The 19,853-nt window shown below is 35.4% G+C and overlaps 1 long non-coding RNA gene across 2 annotated transcripts in view; it reads right to left on the bottom strand.

Moving 5' to 3' along the window:
- The window catches only part of LOC137853449 (uncharacterized), a 40,219-nt gene extending 22,684 nt beyond the window's left edge, over nucleotides 1-17,535 (bottom strand). Inside the window, exons 1-2 of one of the 2 annotated variants that reach the window (XR_011094512.1) lie at nucleotides 17,373-17,535; nucleotides 6,086-6,167 (exon numbers count right to left, since the gene is read on the bottom strand). This is a non-coding gene — a long non-coding RNA (uncharacterized lncRNA). The remainder of the gene's footprint in view (nucleotides 1-6,085; nucleotides 6,168-17,372) is intronic. The other variant, XR_011094511.1, reaches the window with a different exon arrangement.
- Nucleotides 17,536-19,853: the final 2,318 nt, after the last annotated feature.

Below are 19,853 nucleotides of genomic sequence, written 5' to 3'. Positions count from 1 at the left end.
GAAAAGTATTGAAGAAGGAATGTTTAAAAAAGTAGTCATTTAAATGTTTGATATACTGATGAAACAATACTAATAATGCAAGTTTGATGTTTTGATATGTACTTGCTGGATATGTTTCTACCCTGGTAAACAGGGAGCATATCAGCCTCATTTACCCTGCTGTAGCAACCAGGTTTAATTAATTTTTTTCTGTTGGCTCTCTTCAAGAAGATTATTACATTTCTCTGTCAACTGTTATTTTTTTGAAAATATAATTAGACCTAAACCTTTCCAAGAGCATTTTATCAAATTTGATAGCTTAAATGAGAGACATTGTCCTTTGCAAATTCATATGTTTTCATTAGTTTAAAAGGCCTCCCATCAGAACTTTTCATTAAATTTATATGAGATTTCTGGTGTGTAATTCCATGCTTAGCAATATTCGTTTTCTTCTGCAATATTACCCAAACACTTTTGTTGTTTGTTTGTTTGTTTTTTAATTATTATTACATTTAGTGTTATATTCCCATCCTTTGGTGCGCTTATGCTGAAGGAGATGATAATTAAAATTGTATAAGTTTTTTTTTTTTTTTTTAACAGAAATAAGATATTTTTATGGGTTTCAGGAAAATAATCACTAACAGCTTCACTAAATCTTTAAATGCAGTTCCAATGAGATAAATTTTCTTACTGAATTAGATGCTTGTTAGCATGATAAATTTTTGCTTTAACCTTTGCAAATTAGAATATTAATGTACAGAATAATACTATTAACCCTAACAGAAATAACATTAGTGACTGTAATTCCATTTTGATCAAAGACAACAAAAGGTTCAGATTTGAATCTGTTTATGATGGCAGCAAAAGAAGTGCTGCCTGGTGATTGTAATGTCATTCTCTGTTGAGACAGTTAAGGTAAGGGCTTGCTACCTGTAGAAATCCATCTTTTAGCTATGTAATGTCAATCTTGAAAAACTGTCTATGTTTCTGTTACATCAAGATTAAACACCTGTGTTGTACACCTAACCAGATTTACTTTTAAGCTTATTCTTGCAGTGGAAATGTTATAATGGTTCTACTTGCTTGTTCCTCAGACTTGAAGTGAGGAAGTTGACCAAGCTTGCCTCTCACACTCTTGGGAGAGATTAGTTCTCTCGTCTGTAATAGATCATTGAGTTCTGTCAAGTGTTAAAATATGTTTCACTGATACACTACGAACTGGCCTTGTGCTTTTGAAGCCAAAATTGTCAGTCAGAAGTAGCAAAATAAGAAAAATTCTCTAGAAATTCTGTGTATCTGATATTTCTGAAAAGAAACCAGATATTTATGATGGGTAAGTATGGAGCTCATGATTTCGGTAGATTCTTTGAAAAAATAAACTGCACCTTCACATTCCTAAAAATCAACAAGAATTCTTTGCCTACATTAAGGAGGTAATCTTATACATATATATATAAATATATAAATAAATATAAATTATATATATAAATATATTTATAGGTAGGAGTCAGCTACTTGAGCAAACTTGTTGCTTAGAGAAGCTGAAATTAATGAAAGGGCCCTGAGAGTTGAATGTAGTCAGACATCGTATTCCAGAACACTGGAAAGCAATGATTTCCCACTGGAAATCCCTTTGATATCAGACTATCAGCAATGAACTTAAGTACCTATGGCCAACTCTTTCTCCTGGGAGGCAAGCAGACTTCCCTGACACCTTTTGATATCCAATACAGCAGTCACTGGGATAGGGCTGAGTCTTTTCATCAAGTTCTAGTAGCATAGCTTAGAGCAGAAACATAAATTCAGGCTATCTACAGACCCTGGGAAAAATAAAAAAGCAGTCTATGGGGAATTAATAATTTCATTATTTCCTCACCAAGCTATTCTGTTTTTCTAATAAATACATGTATTTGTATATGCAAAACCACCACCACCAACAACAAAAAACAAACAAACAACTAAAACAAAACAAACCAGCCATCACCCCCAGCAACCTACAAAGAATCAGTTTTCCTACATCCCAAGTAAAAGTTTGAGGCACAGAACCAATAACCAGTCACTTATTTTCTTTTTCTACCTTTTTGTCCAACCAGTTCATACCTTATCAAGCCCTTGGCTCAGGAAGTTAATTAGAAGTCTGCCCAAGTATAGGGGAGACCCATGGCTCCAAGACACTCATCAAGGTCAGTATTTGGACAAATATATTTGCCAACATAAAGGCATCTGTCTATCTATGTAGGTGGCGGTATGACTTTAAAGCAGAAATGTAGGCAACATAAGGGAATGAGGCACTTGCAGCACACGGTAGTATCTGTATAATAGAAAGGTGGTATATCTAGAATAAAGAAAGGTGGTATATCTTTCCAGGCCAGAATGGAGTTGTTTTTTGTTGTTGTTGTTCTTTGTTTTGTTTTTTCCTTGCATGTGTGCCACAGTCTGTAGAGGTGTATGGTACAGGCTACAAGGTTTTGGAAAGACATGGACTATGTCTTACAACCAAAGCCTGTATTAAAGAGAATGGATATAGTGAGGAGTGGTATTTGCTTAGAGGGACAGCCTGAGGACCTGACAAAACCTGTCTGATAATGGCAAATACAGTCATTACAGTTCTATACAGTAAAATCACTACTAATACTGGCTGTTTAGCAGGTAAGGATGATTTTTTTCTGAGTTTATCAACTCTACTCTCTTCCAAGCAAAAGGCTTACAATAATAACCATTTCCTTTTCAAACCAACAGAAGGAAATTCTTGTCTCAAGAGTCTGTTATTTCTCTTGTGATTGTATTACTCCAGGATCCTCTTCATAGCATTTCTTTCTTCCCTTAAACAAATTTTTACTGTTGTGCTTCCAGAGCAGAAACTGTTGTCAGGAAATGAACTCTTTTATTGTTGTGATCATGAACAACAACAGCACACAAATGGAGCTCTCATGTATCTTCTTGGACACTGATGTATGACATGAGGCAAAGAAGAAACGGACATGAATTCTGTCTACACAATTGTCCTGTATGTTAACATGGTATCTTAGGTGAATACTTGTGCACTATAAAGCTAGAGTGCTCTTTTGTGTGTATATAGCAGGTAGTTCTCTGATTTGAAAAAAAAAACACATATATCCACAAAGTTGTTTACTGTTTGTTTGTTTGTTTGTTTCTGTTTTATTTTTTTTTCCTAATTATTATTTTATTTATTTATTTATTTTTATTTATTTCTACCTATGCATCCCTGCTAAGGAAATGCCTACTAATTATCATTCCTCGTAAGGGGGTGTCGAGAGGCAGGAGACCTTTTCTCCATTAACACCAGTGACAGGACCCGCGGGAACGGGGTTAAGCTGAGGCAGGGGAAATTTAGGCTTGACATCAGGAGGGGGTTCTTCACAGAGAGGGTGGTTGCACACTGGAACAGGCTCCCCAGGGAAGTGGTCACTGCACCGCGCCTGTCTGAATTTAAGAAGAGATTGGACTGTGCACTTAGTCACATGGTCTGAACTTTTGGGTAGACCTGTGCGGTGTCAAGAGTTGGACTTGATGATCCTTAAGGGTCCCTTCCAACTCAGGATATTCTATGATTCTATGATTCTATGATCTGTTATCATCAAAACACATTTTATATTCATATTTTGTCTTGTTAAATTACTTCTGTTGTATCCATTACTTCCAGTCAGCTGATTTGATTTATGTGGAGTCATGAAATGTGGAATCATTGAATTTATAGAATCATAGAATATCCCGAGTTGGAAGGAACCCATAAGGATCATCGAGTCCAACTCCTGGCACCACACAGGTCTACCCCAAAATTCAGACCATATGACTAAGAGCAAAATCCAAATGCTTCTTAAACTCCAACAGGCTTGGTGCAGTGAATACTTCCCTGGGGAGCCTGTTCCAGTGTGCAACCACCCTCTCAGTGAAGAACCTCTTCCTGATGACCGGCCTAAACCTTCCCTGCCTCAGCTTGACACCATTCCCACGGGTCCTATTACTGGTGACTAAGGAGAATAGATTGGCGCCTGCCCCTCATGTAGGGGCAAGGCATTGTTGTCTACATGTAGCTGTAGACCACAATGAGGTCTCCCCTCAGCCTCCTCTTTTGCAGGCTGAACATGCCAAATGACCTCAGCCACTCCTCTAGGCCCTTCACCATCTTTGTAGCTCTTTTCTGGGCACTCTCCAATAGTTTTAAATCCTTAGTTCATGTTTTTTCATTTGCATGAAGTTTTTCAGGTTAAAAGTTATTTAAAATAAACTGAATTTCTCTTTCACATTAAAATACCTTGTATTTTCTAGATTTCCATTTTCCTTTTTTATTCTTTTCTGGTGTCTCTCCAGTATTTCTGGATTTTTTTCTCATGCTTATTCTCATTTTCACATCATTTTGTCTTTAGAATTATTTTATGGACTCCATGTTTCTGGTCTCCTATTCATTACATTCCAACTCATGAGGTAGATCCTGCATTTCAGTGTGCAAACCATCAACACACTTAACCACTTTGTTGTGTTTGCTTTACTTCTTTCTGGACCTCATAGGACTAGCAGGTAAGAGGCAGCCTTACAGAAAGTGCCCATTAAATCTTTCTGAAGAATGGAAGACTTCGTATTTACTGAAATCTAATATCCAGGTAAACAGTTGCAGTATTTAAAGCTCTGAACAATAGTCCTGCAAATGGGTAATAAAAAATATTTGCATAAACAGTGAAAATTCCATGTCACATATAAGACATTTTTTTCCATTATTAGATTCCTCGGAATATTCTCATGCCAACAGGGCCTAAAAACATAAGGGGTCTGGGGACAGATAAACATTCATCTTGAGACTGAAAACATTGGAAACTTTTTTTGGCTGTTCTCCAACTATGTTCTAAACTGTGTTGACAGAAATCAAGAGAGGTTTTACAACTGTCACATGCTGTTTCAGGTCTGTGTCTGTGTGTCATTCTGTTCCTGGGCAAGTGAGTGGGGCAGTCTTGGTGAGATGACCAGATGATTGGAAGCATAGTACAGTAGCAATTGGAGAACAGCACCCTTAAAAGCTTTAAAATGTCCAGAAAATATTGTTTCAGAAGCCAATAAGGCTTTTGAAAAACTCGCAGGAGAGTCTGGTATGACAAGTGATTACCCTGCTTGTCAAATAAGCAAAGTGTTGCCAAAAAGATTGAGATGGATTTGAAAGTGGGCTTCAAATACAGTTAGGTATTTAAGCTCTGAAAATCTAATCTCCTGTCCCCACAGGCAAGAAAGCAAGCAAAATGTTCTATGAAGTCATCTATTGATCTTTACGTTTCTGAATTGGGTAGTTCCACACGACTGTGCGTAGGGGCAAATATCCTGTGTCATACACACTTTAAGTGAATTTAACTTGATTTTACCATGTAGTCTGTACCTAGAGAAGTATTTACCTGCAGTGACCTGTTTTCACAATTGGGTGTCTGCCTGGCAGGAGTACTGGGAGTGACTTTTGAAATATCCATGTGGTTTAGGAGCATGGACACTATTGAGCTTCTAACTCTCCTTGACACTATTGGAAACTCTTGCATTGCAAACACTTTATAGGACCTGCTGGGATTGTACTGATTTAGTTAGCTCTAACTAAAGTTAGCTCTTCAGAAGAAGTTTAGTTAGCTCTTCTGAAGCCTGTTTTCCAGTTTGCATTTGCCCCAGTTGAAATGCACCTCACTGTGGTAGGAGTAGAAAAGCAAACTGTTAGGGTTTGGTATAGAAGCACTCATACACACTCATTTTTATGCTCATCTTTTGATCTCTTCCTTAAAACCCTGCACGACTCATGAGAATGTGTTTATAGCTGTATAACCCTGAAATGTTATGTTGCTGATGCAGATTGACCTCCATAAATAGCACGTCCTCTATACCAAGATCCATTTTCTCCACTCTCTACTGCTCCTTTGAGATGATTTTTACTGTTGTTCCTAGCTCTGGGGATTTTTGTTGAGAGCCTGTTTGCAGAACACATACCACACATACCTTTCAAGGCTCTCTGACTCTTATTACCAATATTACTTTTAAAAATGATTTAGTGAAGGCTACAGATGTGCTAAATGGTTTGGCAAAAAAAACGTATGGAAAGCCTCTGAACAGGGGCACCCACCTGCTGGCTTGTGAGTCAGTGCTTCTTTGATTTTACTGTGCTGAATGTAGAATAAATAGCAGATGATGAGAAATGTTATACACTGCAATAAAACACAGAGAATGCATGTTTCATGACAGAAAAGTAAATCACTGCTGCACATTTTGTTACAAAATATGCACTCTACTATTCTGTTTCTTGAAAAGGTTTAAGTGAAAATGCAAAAGCCTCCTATTGCAAAGCACTTTAATTTCAGATTTCTCATGCAATCCTACAGCCTCTCTGTCCTCTCTCCCAGGATGGAGCACCTTTTTTAAGTATTGAATCACAATTGACAAGAGCCTAACCTGAAGTATTTTACTGCTATTAAGTTCCTTTAAAAACAAGAGAGAGAGAGAGATTACTAACATCAGCATCATATGCTGCTGTTTAGAAGGAAACTAGCTAAACAAAACACATTTGGCATAGACACAGTTCAGTGCCACAAACTGCACTAATGTGATGAGGTAAAGAAGGAAAAATAAAGGAGTGTTGTTTCATCCTCCCCTGGATTGTGGTTGTGCCCAATAGCGGGTTTCTTAATGTTTCCATTACATCCCCCTATTTTTAGAAGTTAATAGCTCGGCTATAACAATTTGCTTCAGGCTGAAGCTTGGCGTACAAGGTCTCAGTCAGGGAGCACATTTAGTGAAATAGAAGATTACCCATTTTAGAGCCATATATTTTTTTCTGTCACACAATCTAAAAATATTCTCCATTTCAGAAATTACATTTGGCATCTGATTTATCTATAATGTAATCCGATATCTTTTTTTCACTGCATTTGACCAATGAAAAACCCTGTAAGAGAAAAAAAAAGTTTTTTTTTTTTTCTCTCTTTTTTTTTTCCTTCTTTTTGTGTACCTATATGAGAGTGGTGGCCAATGTACTGCCCTTTTTCAGGGTTAAAAACAATCTGTTGCTATTTGTAATTCAGGCAGACCTACACTGTGTACATTATATGACATCAGTTTACCATGTGAGTTTTTTACTTTAGTATAAGCCATAGCAGGGGAAGATGCAGGACTAGATGGATTGAGAATCTAATCTAATATTGTTCCTGTTTTTATGTTTCCTAGACCTTGATCATTTGGGCACTTCAGAAATATCTGCCTGAAAAGATGTTTCTATAAAGACAAGGTGTTCTGTGTGAACAGACCATGAAACTGTAACAGTATGATACCTGCTAGTCTTCCATAAATTTCTTTTTCTACATTTGTAGTTATGATAAATATAGCAGAACAAATGGTTGGAAGAAGGAATGTTTTGGAGAAGAGACAACCCCCCCAAATCATTAAATGAAGATAGTATTGTAAAAGTGATAACACTTGTATTTACAGAACAAGTTATAAATATTTCAATGATCAAAAATAATACAAATAACTGTAGAACTTTTTTTTTTTTTTTGAAGGTATTTCTGTTTTTTGGAGGTACCTTTGTTTTTGTTTGTACTGTGGCTAAGTCAAAATGAAATCCCCAAATTATATTATTGCTTTGCTGCATAATACTTCTGTGGATTTTCTGGGCTGAAAAGCAATAGAAAAACTGTGTTTATTTCTTATTTCTTGTATATCAGTTCATTGTATTTGCATCAAGTTGATATTATTTATTTATTTATTTTTGTTAAAAGAGATCAAGGACTAAAATACATCAAATTTGCATCAAAATAGTCACAGAGAACACAAGACATCCTGTCCCTCAGCCTTGCACTGGTGTTTGTGCAGCCCAGCACTCTGGACACTAACATGCTTTTTTGGGGGGATATGTTTCTGTTGAGCAGCAGATTGATTTAGTACAGCAGCATGCTAATGTTCCTTTTTCCTACAGCATCTGGACCAACTCTTGATATAACCCAGTTAAAAAGATATTATCAGGCAATTTTTACAGACCAGAAAAACTCTCCATACTTCAGAAATTATCTTACTCTTCTTTTCATGCAATACACTTTGTTGTCATGGGCTTCTATATCAACTCATTACCTTTTGTAGAAGATTTCCTCTCCTCTCCTCTCCTCTCCTCTCCTCTCCTCTCCTCTCCTCTCCTCTCCTCTCCTCTCCTCTCCTCTCCTCTCCTCTCCTCTCCTCTCCTCTCCTCTCCTCTCCTCTCCTCTCCTCTCCTCTCCTCTCCTCTCCTCTCCTCTCCTCTCCTCTCCTCTCCTCTCCTCTCCTCTCCTCTCCTCTCCTCTCCTCTCCTCTCCTCTCCTCTCCTCTCCTCTCCTCTCCTCTCCTCTCCTCTCCTCTCCTCTCCTCTCCTCTCCTCTCCTCTCCTCTCCTCTCCTCTCCTCTCCTCTCCTCTCCTTGTTTTTTTTTTTTTTTTTGTTTGTTTGTTTTTCCATTATTTTCTATTTTAGCATGTGAAGGACTCAGGAATAGAAACAACATTTGCTGGAAGCCAAGTCATCTGCAGGGTACATTTTCTGCAACAGGTACAGCAATATAATTCAGTGTGCTTAGAAATTAGCCAAAATGTAGTTAAACTTGGTTGGGTAACTTCTTTCAAATTCTCTCTGCCCCATCCCAACAGGGAATCCATCTTCCATCCTATTTCCACTCTGTCTCCTCCCAAACAAGGAGAATCTATTGCTCAGCTCTTCAAAGCATATCAACCAGGTTACTGGCATGTAAACATTACAAATGAAGCATGTTGTACAAAGACATTTGATATTCCCAAAAGCCCTCACGATAACTGTAATCATCAGTCTTTTGTTCAGTGGGGACTAAGGAGTATCTGTACTTTTCTCGTATATTAAAACCTCTAGAAAAAATACAATATTGTCATAAATTACTTCAAGAAACAAATATCTTCAGTTTTGACAGGCAATGGCTAATTTGTGTTTGAACTACAGACACCTTCTGAAAAGTATTGGGAAGGAAAGAAGCCTCAGTTAGTCTTTGGAATGGGAACATTTTTGAACAACTTTTAATAGACATTTTATTTATTTATTTATTTATTCTTCCAAACAATGCATGGACCTAACAAGTAAGTTTGGCTGGATTTTTTGTTTTTCATCCTTATTATCTACAAGGTTGACGTTTTTCTTATAATGTTCTCTCAAACTTTGTGAAAGTTTCTGATATCCTTCCTTCCTTCCTTCCTTCCTTCCTTCCTTCCTTCCTTCCTTCCTTCCTTCCTTCCTTCCTTCCTTCCTTCCTTCCTTCCTTCCTTCCTTCCTTCCTTCCTTCCTTCCTTCCTTCCTTCCTTCCTTCCTTCCTTCCTTCCTTCCTTCCTTCCTTCCTTCCTTCCTTCCTTCCTTCCCTCTATTCCTTTCTTCCCTTCCTTCCCTCTATTCCTTTCTTCCCTTCCTTCTCTTTCTGTTCTCTAAACCTCTATATTGATCCTTTGAACTTGTGAGTTATTATGTATCATATGCAGTTTAAAGTAACCTTCCCTTTAAATTCCACAGCTTTTGTTGGCTAAGTAAGTACTTCAACAGCATTATTACAGTTTTCTTTGTGTGAATATTGTCAGTCGGGCACTTAGCACAGGTAACTATATAGCAGTTATACTTGGGACTTAGCTGTGAATGTCACCTATTAGGTCTTTGCAAAATCCTCACAACTGATCAGAAATTCTACTGCATGGAAAAATTGTCTATTGTCAAGCAGAGCTTTAATTAACGCTATACTTTGTTTTCAATCCAATTTAGGAACAAATACAAAAAAAAAAAAAAAAAAAGTAAAATTTACAATGCCTGGCAATGTATCCAATTCTGAGCTGAACAAAGAAGCTTATATGCTGAAAATCTTGTAGGAATAAAGCATGTAAGATAAATAAAAAGCTTCCAGTGCTTAATTCCAATCATCTCCACAACAACTGGAGCTGCTGATAAGACACCTACTCAGAGTAATGATGCATAATGTGAAGAAGCAATAACCCAGACTGCATAAGTATGAAGGAATGCCATTCTTTTAAAGAAAAGTGTGGCAAATGTGAAGCTCTGTTAATGTTCTGAGCCATTTTCAAAGGTACTTTTGTGAACACGGCAAATTGCCAAGGTTTAGTTTTTTCCAAGTATTATAGGGAGAACAAGAAATGTGACTAATATAAGGGCATCAGGCATTTGTCCATGTACTATCATGTAAATATTTATGTACTGTCAGTTCATTATTAGTAGAGGTTCTAATAGGAATATAAATATTATAAAGTGTGTTTACGACAGATAAATCATAGGGGTGCTGAAGTAATTTGCAAGAGTAAAGCTCATTTTGGATAATTACAGAGCCCCAGAAGATTGTATTTATGTTTTACAAAGAAAGGGGTTGTTCAGAAGAAAACTGTTTTGGGCTGCTGACATTCTGAGAAGGCTAGAGGCTGAACCTGCCTGGGACTGACTTTGGAGCATATGCAAATATTAATGAAGGATTTTGAGAAAAGAAAGGAGGGAAAAATTGGTGTGGTTTCAATTGCATGCCTAACCTTATTCAGTCAAATTTCATGCAGATGAATTACTGTAACTACAGAAATAATGTAAGAAAAGATTAGTTAAGATTATGCTGGCAATAAAGATACTAATGTTTTATTACAAACGGAGTTCTATTTTGCATTTTATGTGGGGGTAAATTAGACTGCAATGTTGTTTATCCTTGTTTTATGAAGGCTATTTTCATATCCATATTAAAGCTTATTATTGCTTTTGCCTTCACTCCCCTCCCCATCCACATTTTATCTAAGCTAACTAAATACTTGACTCGGCACATCTTTTTTCTATATGCCTTAAATATAGTTAAAGCTAAGAATAAAACAAAACAACCAATCTCTCCTCCATCCCAAAAAGGGCTATGCAACAGAGCAGTAGACTTTGGAAGGTCATATTATAATGAGATTAAAATGTACTTCTCTAAGGTAGTGTTCAACTGCAAATAAATGTAGTTCAGCTGTTTTCCATTAATGTTTTACTGATTAGGTTAATTTCAAGTGAGATTCTACCACTTGATTCTACCATTCTATGACAAGCTAGTCAATGTCTGTCTGGTAGATGATTGTTCAAGTAAAACACTATGAGAAGGAACAAAATTGTTTTCTGAACTGTAATAAAAGAGCTTAATTAGAATGAAGTCTATCCCAAACACATTTTTAGTGATAATAAAAGCTATCAATTCCTTTTTTGTTTGAAGATCTTTTTGTACTGGAGTGGTTATTGGAAACTGGCTGTCTCTGAAGGACAAAGTTTCACCTAGAAATTTGGGTATACCTTTTAGTACTTTTTTTTTTTTTCTCCCTTTCCCAAGCCTTGTCAAGAGCCATGTGTTTGTTGTTGTTATTGCTGTGCTGTTTGGTTGGGTTTGGTCATAATAACTAACTAAATAAATAAAAAATCATATGAAATACAGTAATAGGCAGCTAATTGGTTCTATTAAATAAATGCGTGAGGGTTAAAGCTCACTGAACTAGTTACTGCACAGTTTATGGACTTTTTGCCGTATTGATCACTCTTCTACATATATATCACACCATCTGTCCTGAAGGCCTGTATGTCAGAACAAGACAAAACAGATATTTTCCCACAAATAAAACCTATTGCCTTGCCTAATCCAGCTTCCTCAGCTCTCTTATGCAACCAATGGGACTCCCTACCAAAGCAACAGAAAAGTTCACCTGACAAACTAGTGACTTGCGTTTGTGGCTGACTACATGTATTAAAGGTTTTTAATTTTTCCATATAAAACAGAGCTGGAAGTTATTCCTTGACAGCCTGAGAAGCCTAAAGCCTGCTAGGCTGTCTCTGGTAATCTGTTGCTTGTTCCCTCTGCAAATACAGTATAATTTTCTGCATGTGCTCCCTTTTCACTTTTGATGACAGTGTTCATTGTTACTTTCCACCCTAGCCTCCCTCATGACAGCATGGTCTCGTGCCACGGGATAAGCCTGGAAAGACAACTTCAAATGCTTAAAAATTGAAAATAGAAATTGACTTGTTAACTAGATACAAGAATATTACAAGTAGCTTCTATTTCTAGTACTGTATCTTCTGTGTGGCTCAAAGAATTAATTTAGACAGCGTTTAGCCAGATGGAAGTTGAAAATGTTTTCTGAGAATATAGCAAGCTTTAATAGATTTTTCCATTGTTATTTTTGTATAACCTTATTATCAGTCTCTTTCTTTTGAACTGTCTTTTTTTTTTTTTTTTTTTTTTTTTTTTTTCCCTGCATTCTGTCTTCACCTTCTGTTTTTCAGTGGACTTTGTCTTCATTCCAGTTTCAAAAGTTAACCCCTTAATCCTTACCATTGTTTATCTAACATGATATTTTCATACTAACCTTTTACTTACTAATCCTTATATGCTGTTATTTTTGTATATTCAACTACTGAACATTTATTACAATTTAATTAAAGTGAATATGTTGAAAATCTGTTAAAAAAAAAATAATAATAAAATAAATAAAATAAAAGGAGAAAGACAGTAGAAAACTCAGCTTCTTCCCTTATGCCATTTTCATTGCACTGGAAGCTTTTATACACTTAATCTTCTTGACTAGTAGTTCCATGTTTTTAAGAGGATTATATTATTAATAGTTTAATGATTCATTATGCAGTATTTTTCCAATTGTTACAAAGGGTTATTTTTTTCATTTTTTTTTAAATTAATTTAATTTTTTAACCTTCTTAACAGTCATGACTCATTCTGGTGTCACCTGTACTTTCACAAAATTTTGCTTCAAGAAGGACACAAGTGTATGCCTGTAGCAGAAGCAGATAGATCTCCTGCCAGTACAGTGACTCAACCTACTGGGGGACTAATGCAGTCAAGCTATACTCCAGAGACTATGGTTTGATTACTGTCAGTACCAGTTGAATCATTAATCATAGCAGTGGTAGTGACAGCAAGTTTCTTGACCTCATCATGAAAGGCAAGGAGGCCATCCACTGGAGCAATTCATCCTTCAGGCAAAAGAATACTGTAGGGAGGATTTTTTTATTTTATTTTATTTTATTTTATTTTATTTTATTTTATTTTATTTTATTTTATTTTATTTTATTTTATTTTATTTTATTTTATTATTAACTAACGTGTTCTCTTTTATCCACTAATTCTGTCTATAATCTTGGCATAAATGTGAGGGCTATAGGGAGGCAGCATCTCATATTTCTTCTGCTCCTAGGGAAACATCCTTTGTTTCTGATCAATGAAGTACACGTTCATGTTCTCACCCCTCTGTATCCCTCTACATAGTATCTTGGCATCAAAAGTCAGAAACGTAAGTATCTTCAGCTGTATAATACCAACAGTACACATGGCTGTCTGTCATTATATGGAGGTTGGCTGCATCCCCTTCTGACCAGTAAAGTGTATATTCCTTAAAGAATTCTCTAGAGGCTCAGGTATATTTATAATCTGTTGCTGACAAAGGATTTAACCCTGAAAAACTAGAGGGGCTTCTTTTAAAACTGAAGATTACAAGGTAGAAAATGCCTAGGGTTTCTGTTCATTTTGTTGATGGAATTGACAGCATAGCAACCTGCTTTCCAGTCCACAAAACATGTAGTACTTATTTTAGGCTGTAACATCTATGCTATTCTGCTGGCAATATCTGCTATTTGTTATGCTTTCTCATTACCTCATGTAAAAACCCCTCATTTTCCAAGTTATTTGAACACAACCAGTCTTCAAATAAATGATCTCAAGCAATCCCTGACAATTAAAGTGAATCTGATTCTCCTGTTCCTTCAAGATTATTTGCAAAAATTGTTGCTTTTTTCAAGACAGAATCATAAAAGTGCATTTTTGGATCTTTATTCTTTCAGTATAAGCAAGGTCCAGTGGCAAGAACGTGGTATTATGAAACTGGGAAAATGACCAGGAATTATAATATCTTGACTGAAAAGATTCAAAGACATGATCAAACACAGTAACAGAGTGCTTGCAAGTCGTATGAAAAATTTCAAAGTACCTAAGTAAATAAATACTCACATGGGAGGATAATTAACATGGGTGTGCCAAAGAGGTCCCTTAATGGCTTCATTTCTTTTTTTTATTAATGAGCCACCAGCCATACAAAGTAGGCACTGCAATATCATTGGATGATTAACTAGAAACACTTACTTTTCAACACCATAGAGAAACCTTCATTGGACTGAGCGTTTTCAGCAATTTTCTAATTTATATACTGCACTGGTAGTTAATGGGTATTTAAAAGGTTTTAAAAGCAGTTTGCAAAATGAAATTTTACAAGAAATTGCTATAATAAAATGTTAGCCATGAATCCTGCCTTTGCACACAGAGTATACCTCACTTGGATGTCCATATGTGAGTGAACAGCATCTCTGATCTATACACACATGTTCAGCAAGTGTGTATTAAATGCCACTGGTTATGACTTCTATTCATAGCAGAGGACCTTGAGCATATTAGTCAAAGACAACATAAATAATATATTTATATATATATATATTTACACAGTTGTTAGTAAGTTGTGACTGAATAGTTAATTATATGCTCATTTAGGTTTGCCAACTGATGCACTTGGTATTTCAAATACAGTAATTCAAATAGTGTACTTCAAATGACAGCTCTAGGCAGGATCCCTTGACACCAGGGGAGCAGCACCATGTAATTGGGCATGAAACTCCAGTTATAAGCCCTGGCTTCTGCTGCGGTCATTGGAGAGAGACAGGGGGGTACCTGCAGAAGTACTTTTTTTTTTTCTTTCTTTATCTCAGGCAGGAAAACCTTTATTGAAGGGTGTCAGGACTAAGACCTAATTTTTATTTTGTTTATTTAATTGGAACATCAACTTTGTACTTCATGGCCTATGCTCCAAACTCCTGTTTCCTGCGTTTGTTGGAAAAACAGTCAAGGAAATTATTTTACTTTTTATATCTATTTTATAATTCACACTTACATCAGCAGTTCAAATTTCCCAAGGAAATAGTCACTTCAAAGTAGATTCATTTGGATTCTAGCTTGAAGTCTAAATCCTACCACTTTATTATTATTATTATTATTATTATTATTATTATTATTATTATTATTATTATTATTATTATTATTATTATTTAATGTCTGTGTCCAAAATTTCTTGAATGCTAGGTTATTTTGACCAACCCAGATTCTCACTTCTTTAGTTCTGTACAATGCCTATGTGTGAAAAACAAAAATTTTGTCTTCATATTTAAAAAAAATATATTATATATATATATATTTTTTTTTTTTTTGGCTCCTGCCAGGGCTTGTTGGTCTTTGGGTATTTGATCTGTAATTGGATATTCAGTCAGTGCTTTATTTATCACTTTTCCTTCTGACTCTTCTTCAATTCCCTCACTTTTTTTTTTTTTTTTTCTTTTAATATTTTCACACAGGCAGTTCACAGCTTTGACATATGTTCATGTAAAACTATTTGGTAAATGTCAGTATTCATACCAGTAGGTCACAGTTAAATCTCAGCTAGTGCCAAGTGTTAGAACTTTGGAAACCCATATAACTCACTTAAATATTTCAGTCTTAACCTCTGTCTCATACATTTAAATGATGTGGGCTTTACATTACAGTTCGTAAAGTGTACGGAAGGGACAAGTAATTATGTATTTGTCTCTTAATATTTACAGAGGCCAATACAGTGATTATTTAGTAGACTTTGAAACAAAGACCAATGAAACTTTTCTACCCCAAAATATGGTATAAAAATAAGCTTGGAGGGGTCATATAAGAATATTTAAAGTGAATATAAAATACAAAATTAATAAATAACAAAGAATAAAGCTTGGGAGTTTAATCAGAAGTTTGCATTGATATTTTGGATTAAAATTAAAAAAAAAAAAAATCTGGCCACTAATCCTCACAGACCTAACTTGCCAAAGAAAATATAAAATTAAGTAAAATAATATTATTGAACATAAATCTCTCAGATTTACATAAATAAATATATTTGTTAATCAACAGAATATACGAGTGAATTAATCTCATGCTCTAATGCAACAGTCTTGAAAATGTGAACGTTTGGCAGGCTGAAAACATTACTTCAGCTGTAATTTTTCTGTTTCTGGTTTCCAGCTTCCTTTGCAGTACAGTTTTCAGTTGTATATGGAGATATGATATGGTAGAGATATGAGGGATTCTGAAGAAAGCATGATATTGTTAAATGTTAAAGAGAGGAGGAAAGAGTCAATGAAATGTAATTGGAGAAAAAAAATATATAAAAAATTGAACTATGACCCTCACATGCCAGGGCAGAAGTAATGCTTTTATGCATTTAACTGTTCCGTGATAATCGTGTGAGTGTGGGTTTTTTGTTACATGCTTACGTGGACAAAATGAACAATCATGTTTCATAATGTACTGCTTTGTTTTCTATATAAAATCCTTCTATGTAACTTTAGATATGTAACTTTCCTAGTGATTATCCTCCAAACAATTTAGGAATAGGTAACTAGATTGACATTTTGTTTAATTATCTCTTAAAAAGCAAGCTTGCGGTATATTATTGTAATAAATTTTAGCAATGAATGAAATAATGCACTAGGATTACCATAAAGAAAAGCCTCTTTTCGGTGAAAATTTACATCATAAACATTAAAAATCTACAGTATTTGAGCCTGTAATAATAATAATGGCAATATTAATTATATGATTATTGTATTTTTATGAAATATTTTACATGCTGATACCTGAAAAAGTTATAAATTAGCATAGTCTAAAATATTATTTGTGTCCTCGTTTCCACTGAGCACTATCCTTGAGTATGGAGGTAAAGCTTTGTCACATCCCAGAACAGTTAAAATACACAGATTGTACAAACAAGTCAATGAACCTTTCTATGTGTCCATGAAATATGCTGTTGGGTTTCTATGCAATTTGAAGTTTAGTAATATTTTTGTGTTCTTTACTGTGATTATAGTGGCATTTTCCAGACACCTTAAAAACCTTAAAGTACTTGTCACCTGTTGTTTTATTTTTCTGTATCAGCCCAATATTTTTCTTGGCTTTCTGTGCTTTCTTGTAGGTAAAATACTTCAGGATGTAACTTAGAAGAAGCAGCATTTGTGAAAAATTCTAGTGGTTTTGGAAATTAGTACCATAAATCTGAGATAATTCCTAAGGAGTTCCATGATCCCTGAGGAATACCTTCCTAAAATGATTTTTTACAAAAGGCTGTGTCTAAAATTATGACTGTAAAATTATGACTGTCTCATAGATACAGCGTCTTTTACTTTGGCTTGAAGTAGCTTTGTTTTGGAGGCATGCATCTGCACTTTCTCATAAAACAGTGCTATATAGTGAGTGATCACTTCTCCTTTCTGCCCCGCAGCTGAGCAGATATCTAAGATACTCACCTAGAAAGCAGGTGACTCAAGTTCCAGATCTTCCTTGGTTAGGAGAATGTGATAATATAAGCATCCTATTCATCCTATTCATCAACAAGCTCATGAGGTTTCCGTGGCATGGTTCTTCTGAGTTCTTGCTTTTGAAGCTGTTGCACTTTGCATCGACTAATTAATGATTCATCGGGCTAGAGGAAACAAGAGGGGGCAACTATTTGGTACTGCATAATAGGATTAGTGCACTTGGCAGGATGAAGCTTCAGTTTGTTCTCCAAATATTATGTCATTATATGGTTACTTGTTTTGCAGATTTCTGATCTTTAGGTTCCCTAATGAATTAGATACTTTTGAAATCTTTAGTCTTTGTTGTATTGTTTTAGGCAGGGAAAAAAAAAAAACAAAAAAACAAAACAAAAAAAAAACCAAACAAACAAACAAAAAAAAGCACTTAAGGAAATGATTTGATTCATCAGGATTACATGGTAGGTAAATTAAAGACAGACTGACTGATTTAAGGGGGTTTCTAACTGGTGCTCTTTATATTGCAGCAGATGCACAGATTTAGCAAAAATATCTTGTATGCATTTCAGTGCATAACTTTTCTTGCCAGTCACCAGATTGAGGTCATACCTTCCAGGATAATTGCAAATCTTGAGATCATCCTCTTTTAGTAAATTAGAGAATTCTTTGTTCTCTGCACATTTTCTTTAATTTCATTGGTTTTAAAACTAGATGAGAACTCACATTCCTTCACATCTTTTCTCATGGTCTATTTCCTTCTAACTACTAGGCTGAACATACAGCTTTTGTACCTTTTTTAAGCACCTTCTCTTCACTCTTACCCTATCCTATCCTATCCTATCCTATCCTGTCCTGTCCTGTCCTGTCCTGTCCTGTCCTGTCCTGTCCTGTCCTGTCCTATCCTGTCCCGTCCCGTCTTGTTCCATCCCATCCCATCCTGTCCCATCCTGTCCCGTCCTGTCCCGTCCTGTCCCGTCCCGTCCCATCCCGTCCCATCCCGTCCCATCCCATCCACTTATTTTCTGAGATGCAAAACCAAAATATTCTCTCATTTCTAGCCAATTTTCAAAACATATCCCATTAGCAGTAATTAATATTCTCTACTGTCCATAATTTGGATGTACACATGCTAGTAACATATTCAGCAAAGGTGGATATATGCAGATATTTCATGAAACAGCAGTCCTCATTGTTATGATTTTATAATGTTAGCCAGAAATTATAAATGCCACAGATTCCACAAATCAACACAGCTTCTTTTCTGTTGAAAATATTAAATCCCACCTTTGCTGTTTAAAACAGAGTCCACAAAGGGCAAGATCCTGATATTTTTCATGTTCCATAAGCCTTAGTTTCAGTACAGGCAGTTGCAAATCCTACTTTCCTCAGTGCAGATGAATGAGGCTTCAAGAATCAAAAACTCTGTAAGTAAACAAGCAAATCTTTTTTTTTGTTTTGTTTTGTTTTGTTTTGTTTTGTTTTGTTTTGTTTTGTCATCCAAATTAGCAATCAAGATCCACATCTGAAAATGTCATACATTAAAATAATGTACTTTCATATGGGGAGGATATCATCTTTAATACATGCTTAGGTTTTGATATACCAACAATGAAAACTGCAGTAGAAGACGTTTTCCATATAGTATACTCTGTTCACTTGAGTTTACTTTTTTGTATTCTTTTTTTTTTTTTTGAAGGATCAATAAAATTAAAATCCCACTAAAACAGATTTGCATACTTCTCCCTCTTCATTTCTATATACTTTAAACTTAAAGACAAGGCCTAGGGAGGTTGGCAGTGTCACTGTGCAATCTACTTTGCAAAATCTGTATTGTGATATATGACATGAAAGAAAGTAGGCAGACAAAGATATAGAAAAAGATTGGGAAATTACTTTCTATATTGAACTGTGTTGTGCAGTGAACACTGATTTTCTGTTATATCCTAGAGCTATCTTGTCATAATAATAATATATATATATATATATATTTTTTTTTTGTAAGTCCTTTCCTTTTGTTTCTAGATTTTCCAAGAAGTAGCTGCCTGTCTGAAAGAAATAAACGGTAACTGAAAATTCCTTGGTACAGTACGAATACTGATTAATTTTCTGATGTATTTTTAGTCATGTTCCATTAAATATGTAAAATGATGAGTCGCTAGTATTGGTGAGAGGGGGAAGTGGAATATAATTAATAGATGAAAGAATGCCCCTTCAAAATGTAGCTGCTATAAGTACACTTGGCTGATCATGAAATTTCTAATTCCAGCCTTCATATCTATATTTTAGATTGACTGTACCCTGGGGCCTCAGAAGTGAGCTTCATTTACTGAAAAGTCATGGGAAGTCATGTTTATTGTCTCAGCAGGTAGCTGCACTTTAAGCGTAATACTGAAAGACGAGAAAACAGAGGCTAGTTGACGTTATTAGAGGCACTCTGTAGCTTCCTGACAGGTGTACACAGCAGAAAATAAA

The sequence above is a fragment of the Anas acuta genome, chromosome 1 (assembly GCF_963932015.1).
Source record: "Anas acuta chromosome 1, bAnaAcu1.1, whole genome shotgun sequence".
Taxonomy (NCBI): Eukaryota; Metazoa; Chordata; class Aves; order Anseriformes; family Anatidae; genus Anas; species Anas acuta.
Note: the sequence above shows the minus strand (reverse complement) of the source record. Positions and strands in the feature narration are given on the sequence as shown.